This window comes from Schistocerca americana, chromosome 1 (assembly GCF_021461395.2).
Source record: "Schistocerca americana isolate TAMUIC-IGC-003095 chromosome 1, iqSchAmer2.1, whole genome shotgun sequence".
Taxonomy (NCBI): Eukaryota; Metazoa; Arthropoda; class Insecta; order Orthoptera; family Acrididae; genus Schistocerca; species Schistocerca americana.
Genome location: NC_060119.1, coordinates 548,323,470 through 548,347,010, shown reverse-complemented (window position 1 = coordinate 548,347,010; position 23,541 = coordinate 548,323,470).

Sequence of the window (23,541 nt, the reverse complement as noted above, 5' to 3'; positions counted from 1 at the left end):
AGCGTTATTTCAAACCAGCAAAGATTCAATTGATCTGAACGTAATTCGTCTAAGTATTAACTGGATTTGCATACCAGGAAGAAAAAATGAAGACACACAGGCCAAGGGAAGCCCTGCCGCTTGTCAGGAAAAATAGTACTTTTAGTACATCGTTCCCTCATCTTATTCCCTCAAGATCGCTTGGTTTAGCTATACACAAACCCACTACTTTTATGTGCATTTTATAATTTCTTTTCAAGGCACTATCCATTCTTTCTTTCTATTTATGTGTTGAATCTGCCGCAATTTATAAAGTCATCGTGAAACCTTACGGTATTTGTTTCACGTTGCTGAACTTTGATTTCCTTACCAAATTTCTCATTGGTTTCCTCTGTTGCTTGACCTGTATGCAGAGTGAATAACATGGGATACAGACAATAACATTGCAACTCTCACTTCTCAACTACTGCTTCCCTTTCACGTCGTATGACTGTTCTAACGGCAGTCTGACTTCCATACATTTTGTGTGTTTATTCTAGTCGACACTTTAAGGCGCTTTCGCTAAATCTATAAATGTGGCTTTTCCCTCACTTCGGTCTTGTAAGATAAGCGATAGGGTCGGGATTGCTTCGCGCGTTCCTACATTTGTCCTGGCTCACTACTGATCTTCCCCGCCCCACTTGGCTCTTACTTGCTGTACCGCTCTTTCCGCGCTTAATAACTCGCGGCCCGTTCTGATGAATGTGAATGCCGTATATTTACCATGCCGGACATTCGCCACACTTGCCCCTTCGCCAGGTAGCGATCCCTCAGGTAAGGGACGCCCTTCCTTATACTTCTTCTGCCCGCTTTCAAACCGCCGTCTCCACATCTTACTCGACACAACCAGTACGTAAGGGACCTTCTTCTTCGACATCTTGGCCAAATACAGAGCTTCTTTTCCGAACTCGAAATATTTGTATCTTTTGGGAAACGAAAGCAAATCCGACGATTATGTCAGTATGTAATTAGTTCTGCCAAGTATAAATATAGATCACTCTGTTTGTACGGTAGCTTCCTTTCACGCTTACTGATTGCGATAGAAACAGTCCATCGCCATGGGAGCAACAAGAAAGGAACGCTGTAAACAGAATGCGAATGTGCGCTAAACATTTCTTTTTGATCGCTGCTCAAATGGTTCAAATGGCTCTGAGCACTATGGGACTCAACTGCTGAGGTCATAAGTCCCCGAGAACTTAGAACTAATTAAAACTAACTAACCTAAGGACATCACACACATCCATGCCCGATGCAGGATTCGAACCTGCGACCGTAGCGGTCGAGCGGTTCCTGACTGTAGCGCCTAGAACCGCTCGGCCACTCCGGCCGACTTTATCGCTGCATTTGTGCCTACTTTAATTGCTACAACTGCATGCCCGAAAGACAATAAGGAAAGAAGAATTGGGTATGTGAATGTTTGAAAAGAAGGACGACATACTTCATATTAATTTACTCTAAAATCCGATGTCCCTTGCTGCGAAACATTAGTTAATAAAGCGTACCGGGACAATGTTCAAAACATGACTGAAAATACGTTCATAAACATGTCATCTAGAGTCGACGTACAATTTTAAAGTGTTAGAAATAAGGAAATGAAGTAATACAGAATGCAATGCTTGTACCGTACGTTGTTGTTCTAAATTGTTTAGCTCTGGTATTTACAGGGTCACAGAGTAAGCATCCTAGGTTTTGGAGGGAAAAGTCGTAACTGTAATGGTCTCCACTACAACAGAAACAAGAAGCACAACTTAAGGAAAAATAATGTAATGTGTGTTCCAGCTCACAAGCGACATTGAACAGTTAGTTCCTGTGACTTAGTATGGACAGAGGTTATATTCGACAACCGGAATAAATTAATAACTGGCTCCTTTTACCGACCCCCGGTTTCAGATGAGACAGTTTCTGAACAGTTCAAAGAAAACTTGAGTCTCATCACAAATAGGCACCCTACTCATACAATTATAGTTGGTAGTGACTTCAATCTACATTCCGTATGTTGACAAAAATTTATTTTCAGACCCTACTGTAGATAGAAAACAACTTCCATAATTGTTCTAAATGCTTTCTGTGAAATTATTTTGAACAATTAGTTCACGAGGCCATTCAAATTGTAAATGGTTACGAAAACACACTTGACCTCTTAGCCACAAATAATCCTGAGCATCATGACGGGTAGAGGAATTAGTGAACACACAGTCGTAGCGAGGCTCAATTCCGTAACAAAGAAATTCACCAAAACTAAACGCGAAATACATATACACTCCTGAAAATGGAAAAAAGAACACATTGACACCGGTGTGTCAGACCCACCATACTTGCTCCGGACACTGCGAGAGGGCTGTACAAGCAATGATCACACGCACGGCACAGCGGACACACCAGGAACCGCGGTGTTGGCCGTCGAATGGCGCTAGCTGCGCAGCATTTGTGCACCGCCGCCGTCAGTGTCAGCCAGTTTGCCGTGGCATACGGAGCTCCATCGCAGTCTTTAACACTGGTAGCATGCCGCGACAGCGTGGACGTGAACCGTATGTGCAGTTGACGGACTTTGAGCGAGGGCGTATAGTGGGCATGCGGGAGGCCGGGTGGACGTACCGCCGAATTGCTCAACACGTGGGGCGTGAGGTCTCCACAGTACATCGATGTTGTCGCCAGTGGTCGGCGGAAGGTGCACGTGACCGTCGACCTGGGACCGGACCGCAGCGACGCACGGATGCACGCCAAGACCGTAGGATCCTACGCAGTGCCGTAGGGGACCGCACCGCCACTTCCCAGCAAATTAGGGACACTGTTGCTCCTGGGGTATCGGCGACGACCATTCGCAACCGTCTCCATGAAGCTGGGCTACGGTCCCGCACACCGTTAGGCCGTCTTCCGCTCACGCCCCAACATCGTGCAGCCCACCTCCAGTGGTGTCGCGACAGGCGTGAATGGAGGGACGAATGGAGACGTGTCGTCTTCAGCGATGAGAGTCGCTTCTGCCTTGGTGCCAATGATGGTCGTATGCGTGTTTGGCGCCGTGCAGGTGAGCGCCACAATCAGGACTGCATACGACCGAGGCACACAGGGCCAACACCCGGCATCATGGTGTGGGGAGCGATCTCCTACACTGGCCGTACACCACTGGCGATCGTCGAGGGGACACTGAATAGTGCACGGTACATCCAAACCGTCATCGAACCCATCGTTCTACCATTCCTAGACCGGCTAGGGAACTTGCTGTTCCAACAGGACAATGCACGTCCGCATGTATCCCGTGCCACCCAACGTGCTCTAGAAGGTGTAAGTCAACTACCCTGGCCAGCAAGATCTCCGGATCTGCCCCCATTGAGCATGTTTGGGACTGGATGAAGCGTCGTCTCACGCGGTCTGCACGTCCAGCACGAACGCTGGTCCAACTGAGGCGCCAGGTGGAAATGGCATGGCAAGCCGTTCCACAGGACTACATCCAGCATCTCTACGATCGTCTCCATGGGAGAATAGCAGCCTGCATTGCTGTGAAAGGTGGATATACACTGTACTAGTGCCGACATTGTGCATGCTCTGTTGCCTATGTGCCTGTGGTTCTGTCAGTGTGATCATGTGATGTATCTGACCCCAGGAATGTGTCAATAAAGTTTCCCCTTCCTGGGACAATGAATTCACGGTGTTCTTATTTCAATTTTCAGGAGTGTATTTATAAAAGCAACTAAAACTTCGGTTGACGTCTTTCTAAGAGACAGTCTCCAATCCTTCTAAACTATGTAAGTGAAGACCATATGTGGCTTAAGCTCAAAGAAATAGTATCAACAGCACTCGAGAGATTCATACCAAATAAATTAATATCAGATTGAACTGATCCCCCATGGTACACAAAACACGACAGAAAGCTGCTGCAGGAGCACCGAAAAAGGCACGTATAATTTAGACGAGCGCAAAATCTCCAAGATTGGCGAAGTTTTACTATGGCTCGAAATTTGGTGCGGATTTCAATGCGAGTGCATTTAATAGTTTCCACAAAGAAACTCTCTCTAGAAATGTGGCGAAAAATCCATAGAGATTCTGGTCCTATGTTAAGAAAAGGAGCGGAAAGGCTCAGTAAGTACCTTTACTGCGAGTCGGGCGGCAAGTGAGGAGGAGAAGGAGAAGGAGGAGGGGGAGGGGGACACAAGGGACGCAACCCTTCAGAGCAGGTAAAACCGTGGCAAGCGTCCGCCTTGGCAAATGCCCGCACACAGTTCTGATGCCGCAGCGTGCTGCACAGTGGCTGGCTGCACCTGCGACCCAGAAGCCGTCCCCGCGTGACGCACGCTGCGAGCGCGCGGCCCGTGACCCTTGGCCCCCAAATGCCACGAGCGCTGAGCGCCGGTCTTCTGCGGCTCTTTGTCCTCGCCGCGTTAATCGATCCCAGACAGCGTGTGGGAGTGACGCGCGACTTAAAGCGGCTGACGCTAGGCTGGTCTTCCAGCCAGCGCCCAGGCGTACACAGCGGCACGCACGTAAACATACACACGCACACACACAAAACAAGACCGGACACGCGCCACGCGGCGCCGGCGGAAGCAACAGCCGGCACGCGTCTCGTGCGGCCTCCACTGTGGCCGGCTTGCAGAGTTGAAACTGCCAGCACTCACTTTTGTAGCTCCAGAAGGTGAACACTTCAATTAACATCTACAGTTATTAAGAGGCACTAAACGATTTCTCCTAGCAGGATGTCTCAAACCTTTTTGCTCAAATTGAAACTGCGACAGTGGGTCCACAACCGATTATACTGAGATTCTAATAACCCTATCACAACAAAGGTCAAAAATTACACTACTGGCCATTAAAATTGCTACACCACGAAGATGACGTACTACAGACGCCAAATTTAACCGACAGGAAGAAGATGATGTGGTATGCAAATGATTAGCTTTTCAGAGCATTCACACAAGGTTGGCGCCGGTGAGCGACACCTACAACGTGCTGACATGAGGAAAGTTTCCAACAGATTTCTCATACACAAACAGCAGTTGACCGGCGTTGCTGGTGAAACGTTGTTGTGATGCCTCGTGTAAGGAGGAGAAATGCGTACCATCACGTTTCCGACTTGGATAAAGGTCGGATTGTAGCGTATCGCGATTGCGGTTTATCGTATCACGACATTGCTGCTCGGGTTCGTCGAGATCCAATGAGTGTTAGCAGAATATGGAATCAGTGGGTTCAGGAGGGTAATACGGAACGCCGTGCTGGATCCCAACGGCCTCGTATCACAAGCAGTCGAGATGACAGGCATCTTATCCGCATGGCTGTAACGGATCGTGCAGCCACGTCTCGATCCCTGAGTCAACAGATGGGGGCGTTTACAAGACAACAACCATCTGCACGAACTGTTCGACGACGTTTGCAGCAGCATGGACAATCAGCTCGGAGACCATGACTGCGGTTACCATTGACGCTGCATCGCAGACAGGAGCGCCTACGATGGTGTACTCAACGACGAACCTGGGTGCACGAATGGCAAAACGTAATTTTTCCGGATGATTCCAGGTTCTGTTTACAGCACCATGATGGTCGCATCAGTGTTAGGCGACATCGCGGTGAACCCACATTGGAAACGTGTATTCGTCATCGCCATACTGGCGTAACACCCGGCGTGATGGTATGGAGTGCTATTGGTAACACGTCTCGGTCACCTCTTGTTCGCATTGGCGGCACTTTGAACAGTGGACGTTACATTTCAAATGTGTTACGACCCGTGGCTCTACCCTTCATTCGATCCCTGCGAAATCCTACATTTCAGCAGAATAATGCACGACCGCATGTTGCAGGTCCTGTACGCGCCTTTCTGGATACAGAAAATGTTCGACTGCTGCCCTGGCCAGCACATTCTCCAGATCTCTCACCAATTGAAAACGTCTGGTCAATGGTGGCCGAGCAACTGGCACGTCACAATACGCCAGTCACTACTCTTGATGATCTGTGGTATTGCGTAGAAACTGCATGGGCAGCTATACCTGTACACGCCATCCAAGCTCTGTTTGATTCAGTGTCCACACGTATGAAGGCTGTTATTACGGCCAGAGGTGGTTGTACTGGGTACTGATTTCTCAGGATCTATGCACCTAAATTGCGTGAAAATGTAATCACATGTCAGTTCTAGTATAATATATTTGTCCAATGAATAGCCGTTTATCGTCTGCATTTCTTCTTGGTGTAGCAATTTCAATGGCCAGTATTGTAATTATGATTGTGGTGTTGCTCACACTGCTAAATACTGCATTTTCGGGCAACAACAAAGTTATATTATGTGGCAGGTGTCATTAGAGCACAGTTAATAAAGTCATTTCATGAAATAATGGATAAACTAGGCACTCATCTTTTCGTGTTTCCCACGCTGGTCTCGCTGTGAACTCGTGGCTCAATCGTCGAAAATCTAGGTAGTGATGATTCCAAGCTCGGATGCAGAGAGACCTAGGTGTTATTCTGCGATATTCAAAATTTTTATAGATGTGTTTCATAAACCTTTCTTGAAGATTAAACTTTTGCAAGTTAGGACAATGGTGATGTAAAAATGTAATCAGCACTCCGAACTTAAGTTACACTTCTTTTTTATTACTTTTGTTGCAATATCACGTAACTCGTTCCAAAACATCACTTCACAATATAAAACATACTTGAAAATATCTTCCTCACTGCTAAAGTTCACATTTCATAAACTGACTACAATTTGCGTCTTTTTAACATGACGACCAAAGCTTGACTCTCTAACAGCCGCTTACACGCCCAAAAATCAGAGTTACAAGCACGTCAAAGAACATAGCGACAAAAGAAAGAATACACATAAGAATAATATCATTGCAATATATACATATCGATGTATCGAAGTAAATCAAATCTGAATGTTGTCACACAAATATGTTAACTATTTTACAGAAACACTGTAGAATATTGCTGGTATCGAGAGGTTGAGGTGAGGTGCCGTAATGGTTGCGTAATTCAAGTACCATTACAAGATAGAGGACCAATGGTCGAAAATGCATATTTATTGATGGACATATTCATTGCATAACAACAACGAAGCTCGTAGTAATTGTTCAAAGTCCCAATGCATACATCCCAATGCCGCATGAAGTTCTGCCGTACTCTCTCAAAAGTTATCTAATGTCTCTTGTACCAGGAGACAGGCAGCTTGGACCCTAGCAAGCAAATATTCACACTTTCTTTGGGGGGCTTCATTCACAAACATCTTCATGTAACCCCAGAGGAGAAAGTTCAGAAGTTTGAGACCCGACGATCGCGCCGGCCATGGTACAGGTCATTCCCTTCCATTCCAGTGATGAGGGCACATGTTGTTCAGGTGCCTGCAGACGTTAACATCGAAGTGGCCTGGTGCATCATTGAGTCGAAACCACGTCCTTTCACGCACAACAAGGGATGCCGTCTCCAAGAACTGTCGCAGCATATCCCGCAGGAACACCAGGTAACGCGAACCAGTCAAATGGGGAAGCTGAAAGTAACGTCCTATTAGGTGACCTTGGACAAAGCCCAGCCTTATGTTCACAGAGAATCGTTCCTGATGGCCACCGATGAGGATGGCGTGGGGATTTTCCTCACTCCAAACACGGCTGCTGCAGCTGTTGAGAACGCCATCAGTCCAGCACAGATGAATGAGGCCTCATCTGTGAACAGTTCACACTGTACGAACTTTGGCACTGCAGCACTGCAGTGGATAACCTATTGACAGAGGTGATCAAGGAGCTCAAAATCCGTTGGTCCCAGTACTTGCATACGTTCTGTATGATAGGGGTGCTTGTTGCCGGTTGGCCAGCCACACGATCCAACACATCTCCTCAAAGTAGTGTTCAGAGACGCCTTTGGCGGGAACACTGGCCGGCTGTCTGTGGTGCGAATGACCCCGTCCCTTGTAAGTTGATATCCACTGAGATAAATTCCATCCAGCTAGGATGACGCCTGTTGGAAAAGCGTTCTCTGCACATTCGAACTGCTTTACTGGCACTATATCCTGCTGCGTCATACAGTAAATGCATGTCTGCCGACTCTCGTGACGAGTAATATTCCATCTTTGACTACACATCGCCGCGTGGGATCAGACGAGCGGTCTGGGGCGCTGCAGTCATGGACTGTAAGGCTCGTCCCGGCGGAGGTTCCGAGTCCTCCCTCGGGCATGGGTATGTGTGTTTGTCCTTAGCATAATTTAGGTTAAGTAGTGTGTAAGCTTTGGGACTGGGACTGATGACCTTAGCAGTTAAGTCCCATAAGATTAAAAAAAAAAAAAACTACACATCATTCACTGTACACAGCACGCACCTCACCATGGACACATCACAAGCTGTCTGATGCAATGGACAAGTGACAGCGGGGGTAGTTGTGTGCGTGCAGCACAGATTAATGCGCTGGAGCGATTCATGCAGCTGTCAAACGACGCACGTGCTATGAGATAAGTTGTGTAGAGTATGTCTGTTTGGTGGTCCGTGGTGTACACTCAGTGTTTATCACACGCTGCCTGTTCCAGTGTACAACAGACACTCGGGATCCTTATGAGAGTTCGGCAGACCTTCATGCACCGTTGCAATACATGCGCAGACAGGCGGTCCTAGCTTTGAACAATTACTATGAGCTACGCTGTTGTTATGTGACTTACACTGCGTATGTCCGTGACACAATAAATATGCTTTCCGACCATTTGTTCCTATCTCAGTACCATCGGTTCTGGACCCGCTGTCGCCTGTTTCAGTTTGACACAAAACGTTTGAGACACCCTGTACGCCATATAACCGTTTGCCATTGTTTCCTCTTGTTGGCAACAATACATGCATTTGGAATGCCTATTGTTCTACGTCTCTTAGGTAAGAACGCTCTATTAATGATATTTAGACGAGTTATCTGGCCATAGTAACCAGGGAGAGGTCAGTGTCGGAGGACTTCAATTAGGGAAGACTTCGTCTGATAAGGTTATGTTTAGGAACAAGAAGTAAGTCTTTGTTTCTGTCTAAATATATGATAACAATTTTGCAACTTTTGCTTGATTATAATGTTAAAAGTGTAACTAATATATCATATACATCAGCCACAAAATGCAATTCATTGTTTTGGTTCCCTAATCCAGTTATTAATTGTATCTTGCATATGTGTTATGTTAGACAGAACAGTCAATATATTCATTTTCAGAGCCCTGTCTATGCAGGTAATCCAGGTTATTCTTGAGGAGAAGGAGGAAGATGCAACAGAAGCACAAGAGTGAAAATTAATTGAGGCAGAAATGGGTTAAGTCGTGCACTGTCCGTGGCCATAGTTGCAATCTTATGGGTATGTTTTATTAATAGTGTTCTGTGTTCAGTCACAATATTTTTTTTCTAATTAGTGTGCAAAATGTTTAGAAGCTACAGCGCTGTTTTCAAGGACTGTAGAGACATAATGGGCGTCACATTTGCTTCAGTTTTTGACGTAACAGTAACAGAACGACACACTTGTAAGAGTAAACGAGAATAACTGTGTCAGATCAGCTTAGCGAGAGAAATGCTAGACAAATGAAGCGCTGTAACATATTAACTACGTTCTGTATTTGTACTTACGTGTTGAACTATTTAACATGTTAAAGAAAGTAATGCATGACTCAAATCTCGCACACTTAACCTATGTTACAGTGATGTAATGGTGTAATGAAATTCGTATATCTGTTTAAATAGGTGACGAAATAAAATAGAAAACTTTTTAAAAATGGCTTAGTGGAGTGGAAGTTAACAAACTCAACTTTACATTCTTTCATATTTAACGCATTTGACAGGTTTATTAACACACTGAGAGACTCAAAATACCAGGTCAGTTTACTCCTACCATTTCTAAGTGTGTTATTTATACCTGTTGAGATTGTAGCATGCTAATAGCTTCGTATTATTTTACTAATTCTTTGTATTTTATCGACCCCCAGACATGGACATCAACCACGTTACTATTAAAGAACCTGAGAATAGTTAGGAATTTCGCTTCACAGTTATGAACACCCAATATCAATATTTTTACCATCCTGTACGTAGTATAATTATGATTATTATGTCATACTTAGAGTAAAAATAAATATTATTAAGGAAAATCTAAGATTTTCAGATTTTTGCTAACATATAGTTTAGTTACACCTGAACCCGTACACTAATTTATGTTAGCAATAACGTTTCCTTTACAGGGGGTGTAGTGGAACCGACATTGAGATCATTGTCTGATTGCATCACTGTCCATGATGCTGCACTCTTCTGAACTCTGCATGCGTCAGATGGTGTCTACCTACCTAAAAAACTCACAGAGTGTCCTTGCGCAACTGTGGGAGGAAGATAGATCAGAACCAGTCTCACACACGTTAGATAGTCACGCATAGAAATGCCATGAACCCGCGTGAAAAGTGACTCGGAGTACGGTCTGGGGATTAGTGGGAAGGAGGGAGGGGGGTGAACAAAGAGAGAGAAAGAGAGAAAGACACACCAGGATAGATAGAATAAGATAGTGATGATTAAGTGTATTTATATTTGAGGTAGGGGTAAGGAACTGTGTTCACTACTTCTTGTGAGGATACTGTAACAAGAGACAGTCACTACTAGTCTGTTATATTCATTATCTGTTTGTTCATTTAGCATGTGGTTGGAAAATGGGTTGTGTATGTATTTATAGTGCGTCTAGTATACTGATTTTTGTGCTTGAGAATTGTCTAGTAAGACTGTAGGATGTTTATTGATGTCTGAAATGTCAATTGCCACTGCGGATTTAAGATGTGCACTTAAGCATAGAGGTGTTCATTGCGTAATTGTAGAACAACAAACGATCTGCTTGTCCGACCTATGTAAACTGGTGGACAGTCTAGGCATGTAAACACCCAGTTGTTGTGTTTGTTAAGTTTGTTACAATTGCGAGGAAGAATCTGCTTCAATTTATTATTTATATAATGACTCACTTCCTTCATTTTAGAGACAACTGCATAACATACTTACGGAAAAAGAAAATGTCAAACCATGAAGTACCAGTCAAATATTTATCAAATTTTGTGGAGATATTCATCACATAATGGATGTTGTTTCATTAGACCTACATTTCATTAGGAACTGTGTTCTTCAAATACGAACATGTTAGATTACGCCTGACCATGACCGTTATCTACAAGTGCATATATACTCCGCAAGCCACCTTATGGCGAGCAGCGCGGGGTATTTTGTACACAACTGTTACCACCCCCCCCCCCCCCCCCCCCTCTCCTCTCCGCTGTCCTGTTACAGTCACGAATTGTGAGGGAGAAGCCACCGTGTGGGCTCGAACCTCTTTGATTTACCTTCATGGTCTCTCCTTGAAATATAAACAGGACAAACCAACATCATGACTAACTCTTCTAGAAATGTACCCACTCAAAGTTTTTATAGTAAATCGTGTAATGACGTGCAACTCCTCTGTGTACGTCTACTACTGATACTGATCTCCATGAAGCTTTCATCTTTACTAAACGAAGCCGTCCAAAACACACATGTCTTCTTTGAATCTTCTCTGTTTCCTGTCTGGCAAGCGTCCCAGACCGATGAGAAGCACTCACGCAGGGGCCGAACGAGAGTTTTGTAAATTAGCTGTTTCGTGGCTGCACTACGGCTTACTGAGTATTCTTCCAATGAATCTCAGTCTGGCATCTGCCTTACTTGTGACCCGTTTTTTATGGTCGAATCTCTGTACACATGGATTTAAAGAACGTGTTTGCTTCAGGTGACCGTTCGGCAGTCGTGTAATCATACAATAACAGGTCTTTCCGTCCATATATGCACAAATATGTACACACAAAAACACAAATATATGGTGACATTTAATAAAGCAGTAAATTAAATATGTTATATAATACCTACGGTTGACATCATTATTATTTTTATACTTCATTGCACCTACAGTGCTCAGTATGCCACATGTGCGTAGTCCAGTGCATAGTATATGAAGTACATTACCTGACAAAAAGGGCACCCGGAAGTGGAGGAGGAAACTAAATGCAATTTCACTTGTTGAGAGGGTGTGTTACGTTATTCTACACTCACCGAAAGAAGTTTTGCATCACCCCGCTTCCCAGAACTCCCGAAGACAGACGTTGACTGTGGACATTGTATCACAGACACAGTCCCTTTGACTGTTCAGAGATATCACTAAGCCCACCCAAAGATGTAAACAACAATGCATGAGCAGCGCCTATTAGACGGAGGGAATCCGACAGCCGGTCAGTTCCAGTCATTCCATCAGAAAGGAGGTACACGTCTCATGTTGTAGTTCAAACATGCCTAGACGTCAGTACCGCGGTTCGATTGCGACCGCATTGTTACTTCTTCGTACATCCATATTTAAACCGGATGAAGGTGGGACACAGCTGGTATAATTTTTATTAAAAATTCCTCCAGCTGTACTTAAGATTTTTTATTTACTTCGCTACTAGTTTCGACCTTGCGTCAACGCCATCTTCAGGCCCGTACATTTTGATGAAATCAGTAACTAGTTACTGCCCACCATCCATGTGGAGCACATGTTTGTCTCATCACGGACTTATAGACTGAGCCACACACAACTGATTTCATCAAAATGGACGGGCCAGAAGATAGCGTTGACGCAACGTGGAAACTAGTAGCGAAGTAAATAAAATATCTTAAGTACAGCTGTAGGAATTTCATTTTTAATAAAAAAAAGCATTGTTACTTTGTGCCAGGAAGGGATCTCAACAAGGGAAGTATTCAGGCGTCTCGGAGTGAACCAAAGCGATGTTGTTCGGACATGGAGGAGATACAGAGAGACAGGAACTGTCGATAACATTCCTCGCTCAGGGCTCCCAAGGGATACTACTGCAGTGGATGACCGCTACCTACGGATTATGGCTCGGAGGAACCCTGGCAGCAACGCTACCATGTTCAAATGGCTCAAATGACTCTGAGCACTATGGGACTTAACTTCTAAGGTCATCAGTCCCCTAGAACTTAGAACTACTTAAACCTAACTAACCTAAGGACATCACACACATCCGTGCCCGAGGCAGGATTCGAACCTGCGACCGTAGCGGTCGCGCGGTTCCAGACTGAAGCGCCTAGAACCGCTCGGCCACTCTGGCCGGCACCCCCATGTTGAATAATGCTTTTCGTGCAGCCACAGGACGTTGTGTCACCACTCAAACTGTGCGCAATAGGCTGCATGATGCGCAACTTCACTCTCGACGTCCATGGCGAAGTCCAACTTTGCCACCACGACACCATGCAGCGCGGTACAGATGGGCTCAAAAACATGTCGAATGGACCGCTCAGGATTGGCATCACGTTCTCTTTACCGATGAATGTCACATATGCTTTCAATCAGTCAATCGTCGGAGACGTGTCTGAAGGCAAACCGGTCGTGCTGAACGCCTTAGAGACACTGTGCAGTGACTGCAGCAAGGTGGAGGTTCCCTGATGTTTTGGGGTGACATTATGTGGGGCAAACGTACGCTGCTGGTGGTCACGGAAGACGCCGCAACGGCTGTAGGATACGTGAATGCCATCCTCCGACCGATAGCGCAACCATATCGACAGCGTATTGGCGACGTATTGGTCTTATATGGACGACAGTTCGCGCCCCTATCGCGCACATTTTCTGAATGACTTCCTTCAGGATAACGACATCGCTCGACTAGATTGGCCAGCATTATCTCCAGACATGAATCCTATCAAACATGCCTGGAATAGATTGAAAAGGGCTGTTTATGGACGACGTGAACCACCACTCGCTCTGAGGGATCTACGCCGAATCGCCGTTGAGTAGTGGGACAATCTGGACCAACAGTGCCTTGATGAACTTGTGGATAGTATGCCACGACGAATACAGGCATGCGTCAAGGCAAGAGGACTTGCTACTGGGTATTAAACGTACCGGTGTGTACAGCAGTCTAGTCCACCACCTCTGAAGGTCTCGCTGTATGGTGGTACAACATGCAATGTGTGGTTTTCATGAGCAATAAAAAGGGTGGAAATAATGTTTATGTTGATCTCTGTTCCAATCTTGCAAAACTTCTATTGATGTGCGTAGTCACAAAATCGAGTCAATCTTTCAAAGAGCTTGGCAGTCCAAACTGACTTATCCGTAGGATGTGCACCTCCTATGGCCTAGATCCATGCACTGAATTGTTTGGGAATGCTCTCCCGATTCAAGCTGGCCCACAACTGTTGTAACTGCTCCTTGGCATCCTGCATACTGTCATTAGGACAGAGTTGACGCCCGACCTGATCCCACACATGCTCTGTCGGGAGCTGGTCTCGCGATTTCGCTCTCCACGGAACTACCTGAACATCACGTAGACATTTCATAGAGACGAGCATTGTCCTATTGAAGAAAGTACATGATGATACTGTCACATAGGTGATAACACATGAGAATGCAGATGTCTGTAACATACCACTGCGTCGTCAGATTTCTCTCAATCAGTACCACGCGTGACCTGATGTCATACCCAATGGCTTCCCATACCATGACGCCAGGAGTAACAACACTGTGCTTCTCCAAATCACTGGAAGAATGTGATGTCTCCTCAGGTCGTCACCAAGCACACTGACTGTGGTCATCTGGTGTAGTTCGGACCTGCATTTCGTCACTAAACAGAATGCTTCCCGGTTACGGCACCGCTTCAACTGCAGCCGCTTGTATTGTGCTGTTAAACGTACACTATGCATAGAACGCACCCTCATATGTATACCCGGCCTGGTAACAACACTAAACACTAATAACGATAACGCACTGTGGTGGCTGTTCTACCTGTGACAGAGAATTGTAATTGATACGTTTGCATATCCGCCGATGGTGTATACATCTACGAAGATACATTGACGTCCGACCATGTCTTCTGGCTCTTTCACGTTTTTTACGAACTAAAAAGGAGCCGGGAGCCACTAAAAGATATTTACGGTTTTATTACTGTTCAGTCCACAGAACATTGAACGTTGCACTAAAATGGTGATTTTTTTTTTCTAGTGCCAGACTGTGCCATAGGCTACCCGAAAGTTGTACTCGTACATTCAGTACATTCATGCAAGAAGCGCTTGATGTAAGAGGAACAGCAAACGACTTGTCCCAGTCTTAGCTGGAAAGCAGGGTGCAAGAGGTAGATATAGTTGACATGAGTGCTAAGGATAAATTCTTAGTAAAACAATATTAGACAAGAAACATATGAGAGCTAGTCCGAAAACAAGGTACAATCGGTGGCGAAATGGAAAATGTTCTATAGGCAGCGGCTTGCTACACCTTCCAGCTCCTTCTCTATATAGACGCTGCTCCACCTTAGACATTCGTCTTAGTATTGTATCAGCTTTCCAGTACCCTCGTCATACAAGCAGCCACTTGTGCTTTATACAACTTCTCCACACTGGTACACAGTTTGTTGTCTTTTAGAATATGTTGTCTTCATAACTGGCGCTCCACGTGAACATAGATGAACATCAAAGGGGCCAAGTCCGGGCAGTACGGTGAGTGATCAAACACTTCCCATCGAAAACGCTGCAGTTGCCTCCGTAGTGCGACCGAGAATTGTCGTGAAGAAGGAAATGCATGACAGATACGTTATGTGGGGTTGCATGAAATCAAACGAAACCTCGCAGCAGGCACCCATACTTGGTCGGAGATACTATTGTTCTAGGCATCTTTACGTGCTCATTGTGTGATCAGAACCGAGAAGAGGGATGGTATGAGGCTGAGATACATACTAGAGACACTACCCAATGCACCTGTGCAAAGCTTCATTGGATTTTCACTGTTGTTTCTATTTCACGACCTATTGCACCTCACTTTCTGAATAGCTCTCGTACACACTTAGGCGTGGCTCAGTGAAGCGAGACTTTCCAGGCTGTATATCATAGGGAGAAAAAATTCTCTTTACTGATGACAGCAATATCATAGTCACTAATAAAAACATTGAAATTGATATTAGAGAAAGCAAATGACATTTTCTTGGATTTTTACAACTGGGAAATTTCTGCTTAGTTAATGCTGAACATAAAAGAATTAACAGCTTGCACTTCAGCATGAAGAAAGCAACTCTGTTACATTACGCACAGACTATTGAACAAATACAAAGCTTCTGGGGATGAATATTGAACATCCATTAACTGGGGATGAGCGCTCAGTCACGGCAGCAACAGGTTGACAGCGACATCTTATGCCTTTAGGATTCTATCATCAGTCTGCAACAACCAAAGTCTTATGGTAACATACTGTTCCTACATAGACTCAGTTCTTGGCTGTGAGATGTTTTTTCTGTGGATCAAAGATACAAATCGTTACAAACCAAATAGATTGCAGAAACTGGCAGTAAGAATAATAACTAAAAGTGGTAGTCAGACTTATTCTAAAGAACTGTTTTAGAAACTGAGTGTCCTTACTTCACCAAGTAATTACATTTATTGATCTGTTGTGCATAGTATCGAAAACATTACTTACCAACTGTTTTACACATAATCATAGAATAAGAGCCGGTCTGGATTTACATGTACCAAGGAAAAGCAAAAAGCAACCCAGAACAGCATTTTCTATCTGGAAATAAAAAACTGCCCATTGAAATGAAAAAGATTACTATTATTCATCTGATTAAAAAGGTATCAAAACATATTTTGTATATAATGCATACAACATAATTAAGGATTACTTAAAAGACTCAAAGTAGTGCTTAGTAATGATAGACTAAAACTAGTACACACTCTCACTTGTAAAATATGATCACAATACAATGCTTTTACAAGAAAATCAAGTGCCAATACTATTGAGAGTGATAGTAATGTCTAGTCGTTTTCTTGAACTCAACATCTCACTTGTCACAGGGATATACTGACTCAGTTTTTGAAACAGACTGAAGGGAGGAAATGAATACATACATGGGGAAGCACAGTATTATTTCTGAACAGACTGGAGGCAGTGCAGGGGGCATAGCAACATGTTCTTGATCCAGGAGTCTCTAGAGGATGTTCATTGTGTACTGTGATAAACTATATTTTATTTTAGGTTATGTGAGATAAGGAGAGTATAATGAAAAGCATTACTTTGAATAGGTAACTTGTTAGAGCTGTTAAATATTTGGCTTAGAGCGGATTGTATTTACCGCTGGCATCACCCCCCCCCCCCCCAACTCCCCCCCCCCCTATAGCCATATGCGTAGTGGTGATGAAATGAAGGAAAAATAGCACCATCGGCTCTCTCATGGTACTATGTACATCTTCTGCTATTTGTTATGGCATAAAGTCAAGAGCAGCCACGCCAGTCGGGAACGATAGAGAAGAGATGGCTGTGAGAAGACATCAGCCAATCGCACGATGACCGACCCCTCTCCAGGACGACAATGTGCTAGCAAAAATGGTTCAAATGTCTCTGAGCACTATGGGACTTAACATCTAAGGTCATCAGTCCCCTAGAACTTAGAACTACTTAAAGCCAACTAACCTAAGGACACCACACGCATCCATGCCCGAGGCAGGATACGAACCTGCGACGGTAGCGGTCGTGCGGTTCCAGACTGAAGCGCCTAGAACCGCTCGGCCACCTCTATGTGAAGAGGACGTAAGTGCCGCGCCTAACTGGTCGCGATCAGTTGAACAGAAGTTTCAAGATTAGGCTTTTGTATAGCAGTGACTTAGGATTGTCTATACTGAAGAAACTTGCTTATTTAGTATGTCGCCCTTCGCTTGCGACACATCTGTGTGATTGCAAAGCTAAGTATTGCAATCTTTTCCTTTTGCAATAAAAGTTATTAATACCATTTGTTTGAATGCTGTCTAGCGATCCGAGAAAGCAGATTTCCTAGATACCCCATAATTCACTACTAGGCTGGGTTTAACACTGTTATCATACGACGACAATCGTTGCTACGATATTTCATTTTATTTCACGGTTTCTGATTTTATCTGCTCGTATAGCAGTGAGTGTTCAAGCGCCGCTTCCAGAACGGGCAGGAGCGCCGGCCCAGGATGACTCCGCCCAGCGGATTAACGACGAGGGTGGATGTACTGGCCAGCCTCGATGTGGTTTTTAGGCGGTTTCTCACATCTCAATTTGTGAATATTGGGCTGGTACCAAAGTCTCGCCTCAGTTACAAAAGTTGCAAACGTTTAGAAACTTCCGCTCATTTCCACATGACTAACACGACATGCATATTCCATCTTGAGTGTGGGGTGATGAGGAGAAAGGATCAGATCACCAATTAAATTAAACATGAGCATTCAGAAATATTTATGGCGATCCTGCACTGACGTAAAAACATGCTCAAGAAAAAGAAAAAAATTGCTCAGCAAGTTCGACCTTACCTACGCTCATAAAAACATACTTCATAGTGTGTCCCAAAAATCACCGACAAGCTTTAGGGACCGATTCCTTACACCGAAGCAAGAAAAAAAGTCAAGTAAATATGAACTGTGAAACGCATACCTCAACAGCTACGAGCACTTGTTCATCTCCAATAGTGTGAAACACATCTCTTCTACAGAACAAGTGCTCGTAGCTCTTGAGGTATGCGTTTCACAGTCCATATTTACTTGACTTTTTTTTCTTGTTTAGGCACACACTATCTCCTCTTAAAATATGGAAAGTAAAGAGCTTGCAGTAGAAGATACGTATTTCATAGAACCGAAAATGAACAAGCGCTCATAGCTCTTAAGATATGTGGTTTAGAAACAAATTTTACTAGGCATTTATTTCTTGTTTTTGTGTGAAGACCCTGTCACTAGCACTTCTCTTTTTTTTAGGCACCCTGTGTGTTCTTTGTTTACTTATATTATGAATTATCTGTTTTCATTGTATTATGATAACAACATCTATATCATAGCGAGATGATTCTTGGATGAATAAACTGTCATAAATCCACCTGGTGATGAACGTATAATCTTGCAAAACGTGTAGTGAAAACTGTTAAATTTGTTATAGCAATTTGAATTTGCACTTGACACTCTTCTATTCGTTTGCTCATTGAAACAAACAGTCTCCACCTGTCACCGTTAGGAATTTCTTGCCACACCTGTGAAACATGCAACGTCAGTTCATGAAGACTGCTAGTTGGAATCTGGTAGTAAAGTATGTGCCTTTATATGGTATCCCAGACATACTCTTTGGGTTGCAAATCAGGTGGGCAGGCCAGTCAAGCATCCGTATATTCCTCATGACGTATGTGGTGTGAACTGTAGTGTTGGGCCTTGCATTATACTGCTGAAATGTACGATTTGCCACCCTGGTTATGAAGCGTAAGACAACAGGATTTATTAATCTTGCCACAAACTGACTACCATTCATCACCGCTCCAACAATTACAAGATCATTCGTTTTGTCATATCCAAGAGTCCCTCACACCGTGATTCGAAGAGTTGGGTAGATACTGGTCTGGAGAGTCACTGCTTCCTGTGACCTTTTACCAGGTCGTCTTCTTAAACGATAAACTACTACAAACAGAAGCGATACATATTGCCAGACTCCACAGAATGTCTCAATGTCCCATGCGTGTCTGTCATCTGTAGTATGGTGTCAGAGGTAAGTGACACATGATCATTAGAGATCTCAATCTAGCTGTTCCCGATAGTTCGTGCTGATGCACTCTGTCTGTAGCCTCTCCCTATACTTCAGCTGTCGTCACCCGTCTAATCATCACAAACAACTGAAAAGGCCTACGACCTAGTCATAGTGTAGCCTCCCAGAAGAATGGGTGCCAACACTTGTTGTCACACTGTTGTTCCGAGTCTACCTCATCGCCAGTCTTTCTGCAACCTTTGCACTACTCTTAACAGTTTGTGCGATCTGTCGCTATGATGCTGCCGTGTCGCCCATGCCGATTCAACTTATGTTGAGACGACGATAAACTGCACGTACACATCCTCGGGACATGCTGTGTTGTGACCTCCACATAAAAAGTTCCAGTAGCCTTAGATACAGCTAAAAGCCATCGTGTATTCACATCATTCTTCATCTATACGAAAAGGTCTTCCCTGTACTGAAAATAAGCTCGCATAAATTTGATCAACGTCTCCTACAAGCACGGAAATAGTGGAGTATTGATCGGTAACGTTCGGTCGAGCTGCTCATGGTATAAAATTGTCTGTCTCAGCCACTGTGTATGAAATTACGAGGTTAGAGGAGTTGGAATAGAGAAAATAATATGGGCTCGCTACGACTGTTGGATAGTAGTGTGAGTAGGAACAGCATAAAGGAACTGTGACAACGAGGGCATGCTATAACATGTTGTGATGACAGAGTAGTAGCAGCAGTCATGGACAATTTTCCACACAGTTGCCTGCCTATAATAATCAGTCATGTGATGTTCGGTTGGTGTTTCTTGTTTACCAGTCATTTACAAGGTGGGCGAGAAGTCCCCGCACTATATGGTATCGAATGCTGATTGATTTGAATTATTTTAGCACAAATACCTGCTTACTTATGTATTAAGTGCCCAGTAAATCGGTATGTTCCCTTTGCGCTGTAAACAGATTTCCATACATCTCCATGTTCTTCTTGACATATTTCAGAACAAGTCCGGTGTTATAGTGCAAAATGCATCCTCAACGGCAATGCGCAATTCTTCGTTTGTAGTATAACGACGTGCAGATGCATGCGCCTTAATGACTTCCCATTACTATGGTGTGGTGAGGTCAGGACTTCTTGGTGACCATTTCAAGGTATTGCTGAGGAACTTCAATTAATCAACCGTCCTGGAAAACATTTAGGAACTGACGCACTGCAAGAGCGTAGTGAGCAGGATCTCCGTCTTGCTGCAACCATATGCGTTCTGTAAGGACGCTTTCCTAAAACTGAGGTATTAACCCTGTTTGTAACATGTGTAAATAATCTGCGCATTTCACAGTCCCTTCAAAAAGTACTGTCCAAGCAGACGTTTTGATGCTATCGCTGCCCATATCATTACGTGAGGCGGTCCCTGTCAAACTCGACTGTGTAATGAGGATTCTCTTTGGCCCAAAAGATAATATTTATTGCACGCTAGCTACGATAAATGACACATTCAACTGAAAAAATTTCCTTGGCACAGTTCATTGCATTTCGAAACTGAGTTAACAAAGCAAGGCATGCTAAAACCCGCTCATTCCGATCTGTATCCGATAACTCGTTTACGATCATCGGTCGAATGAGTCTGACCAAGGTATGTTTTCATGCGATCTCGCAGTTTTGTCCTCGGTATACCGAATTCTGAAGCACGTTTGCGTGTCGACTTCATGGAAGATCGTACAATCGAAACAGAGACTCCGACACATGTTTCTTCTCGTGTCTTTTTCCTTCCTCCCCGCGGCCTGTCTTGAACCCTGCCAAAAGCAAAAGCACGACTTTTTTAAACCAGAAGTGTTGCCTTTCGTGGTGGAGCCTTATTGAATCTTTACTGGAATGCTCCTATAATCTATCTCATTGTCTGTCCTGTATGTTATGGTTGGCACCCATACACTTGTCACTAAGCGCTCCTCAGTAGTGTAACTATGACCGCTCTCATCTGCCATGGCTACAAATTAAAACTTGACTGCGACTGCAAAAACATGTAAACATTAATTCCAACAATTGATTACAACAACTCACAAGAAGTGACATAGCTACCAACTTGCGTAACATTTGATGCTAAACAGGGGTTACAGGCATACGGTGACCTATTGATCAAATTTCTGGCCACAAAATTGCGAAATGGAACGAGAACATACGTTTAGCTGTAGGGAAGGCGAAGGACCGATTTTAGCTTACTGGGGCAATTCTGAGGTAGCACAGTCACCTACAAAGGGAATTACAAAGGGAACTATTATATGACCCTTTCTTGAGTGCTGTTCGAGTGAGTGGAATCCCCACCCAGACGGATTCCAGGAAGAAATCTAAGCAGTTGAAACAGTACGAGGGTGATATGGAAGAGATCAGTGGACTTGAATGTCGTGACTGACAGACTATGAAACCATAAATACACGGCAGGGTGCTGACGGTCCACGTGTCATCCCAGAACGTGGCGGTTGGAGGGTTGCTCACTTTATTAAGCTGGACAGGCGGCGATATGTGACGGACCTAATAACAGAATACAATACTGGTGCAGGCGCAAGTGTTTCGGTGTACACTGACGAATACGGCGCTGTCCGCAGCTCTTGGTCGTGCGGTAGCGTTCTCGCTTCCCGCGCCCGGGTTCCCGGGTTCGATTCCCGGAGGGGTCGGGGATTTTCTCTGCCTCGTGATGACTGGGTGTTGTGTGATGTCCTTAGGTTAGTTAGGTGTAAGTAGTTCTAAGTTCTAGGGGACTGATGGCCATAGATGTTAAGTCCCATAGTGCTCAGAGCCATTTGAACCAATACGGCGCTCCGCAGCATACGACCTATTGGATGTTAACAGCGCGTAGCGTTGCGCAGTTGGAGGTGAGCCGCCAGCAGTGGTGGATGTGGGGAGAGAGATGGCGGAGTTTTGAGAGCGGACGATCTGGACGTGTGTCCATCAGAAAGAGTAAATTTGTAATACTGGATATCATGGACTGATATATATATTATGACTTTTGAACACTATTAAGGTAAATACATTGTTTGTTCTCTATCAAAATCTTTCATTTGCTAACTATGCCTATCAGTAGTTAGTGACTTCAATAGTTAGAATATTCTATTAAGCTGGCAGTATCGGCGCTCGCTGTATTGCAGTAGTGCGAGTAACTAAGGTTTTTGTGATGTAGGTGAATCGTGAAAGGTATAGGTTAATGTCAGTCAGGGCCATTCTTTTGTAGGGATTATTGAAAGTCAGATTGCGTTCCGCTAAAAATATTGTGCGTCAGTTTAGTGTTGATCAGAATAAGTAAAGAGAGAAATGTCTGAGTACGTTCAGTTCTGCTCAGATGTTTGAAAATCAAATAACGTAAGAGGTTTATCAGCACAGTCATTCATAAATTTTTCAAAGGGGACGTTTCATATGTCGACCCTTAGCCGAGGATACCTCACTGGAATCTTCTGATTTTTTCTTGTAGTTTGTGTAATTAGTGTAGCTATTGTTTATTGCTAGCGCGTAATTGTAGAGAGAATCTTCTTTGTAGTTGTAAGTTTTCATTGTTGTACAGTAAAACAGTTGTGGCATGCATGTAGATTTGCACCAAGTATTTTGCAGCTGCACTAGCAATTAACGAGATATTATTTTCAGTGCTATGTTAATCTGTTTTTTTATTTTGCTCTTCAAATTGTGCTTTTCTGTGTTATCGTGTGAAATATTGTGACAATTATGGTGTGTGAAAAACGTAATACTAGGCTCCAAAGTAAACTGAGAAATGACAGTGAAGACGATAACAATGTACCAGCGCCGCCGAGTAATGAATTAACTAGTGTTCAAAGTAGTAATTTGGTAATTATACATAGGGAAATGGAGCGGGCTGCAAATAATGGTGTAGACAGTGAAACAATTAGTGAACAGGGAAGCATTATCGATCGATCGGTCGGCAACAGTTCACCTCAGATTCAGGTTTTGCGTCCTCACCGTTTTCTCAAGTAAGTCAAGACACATTTTCTGCTCTTCAAAATATGAATGTTGCCGGTGCAAATGCACTGCCGAAAAGCA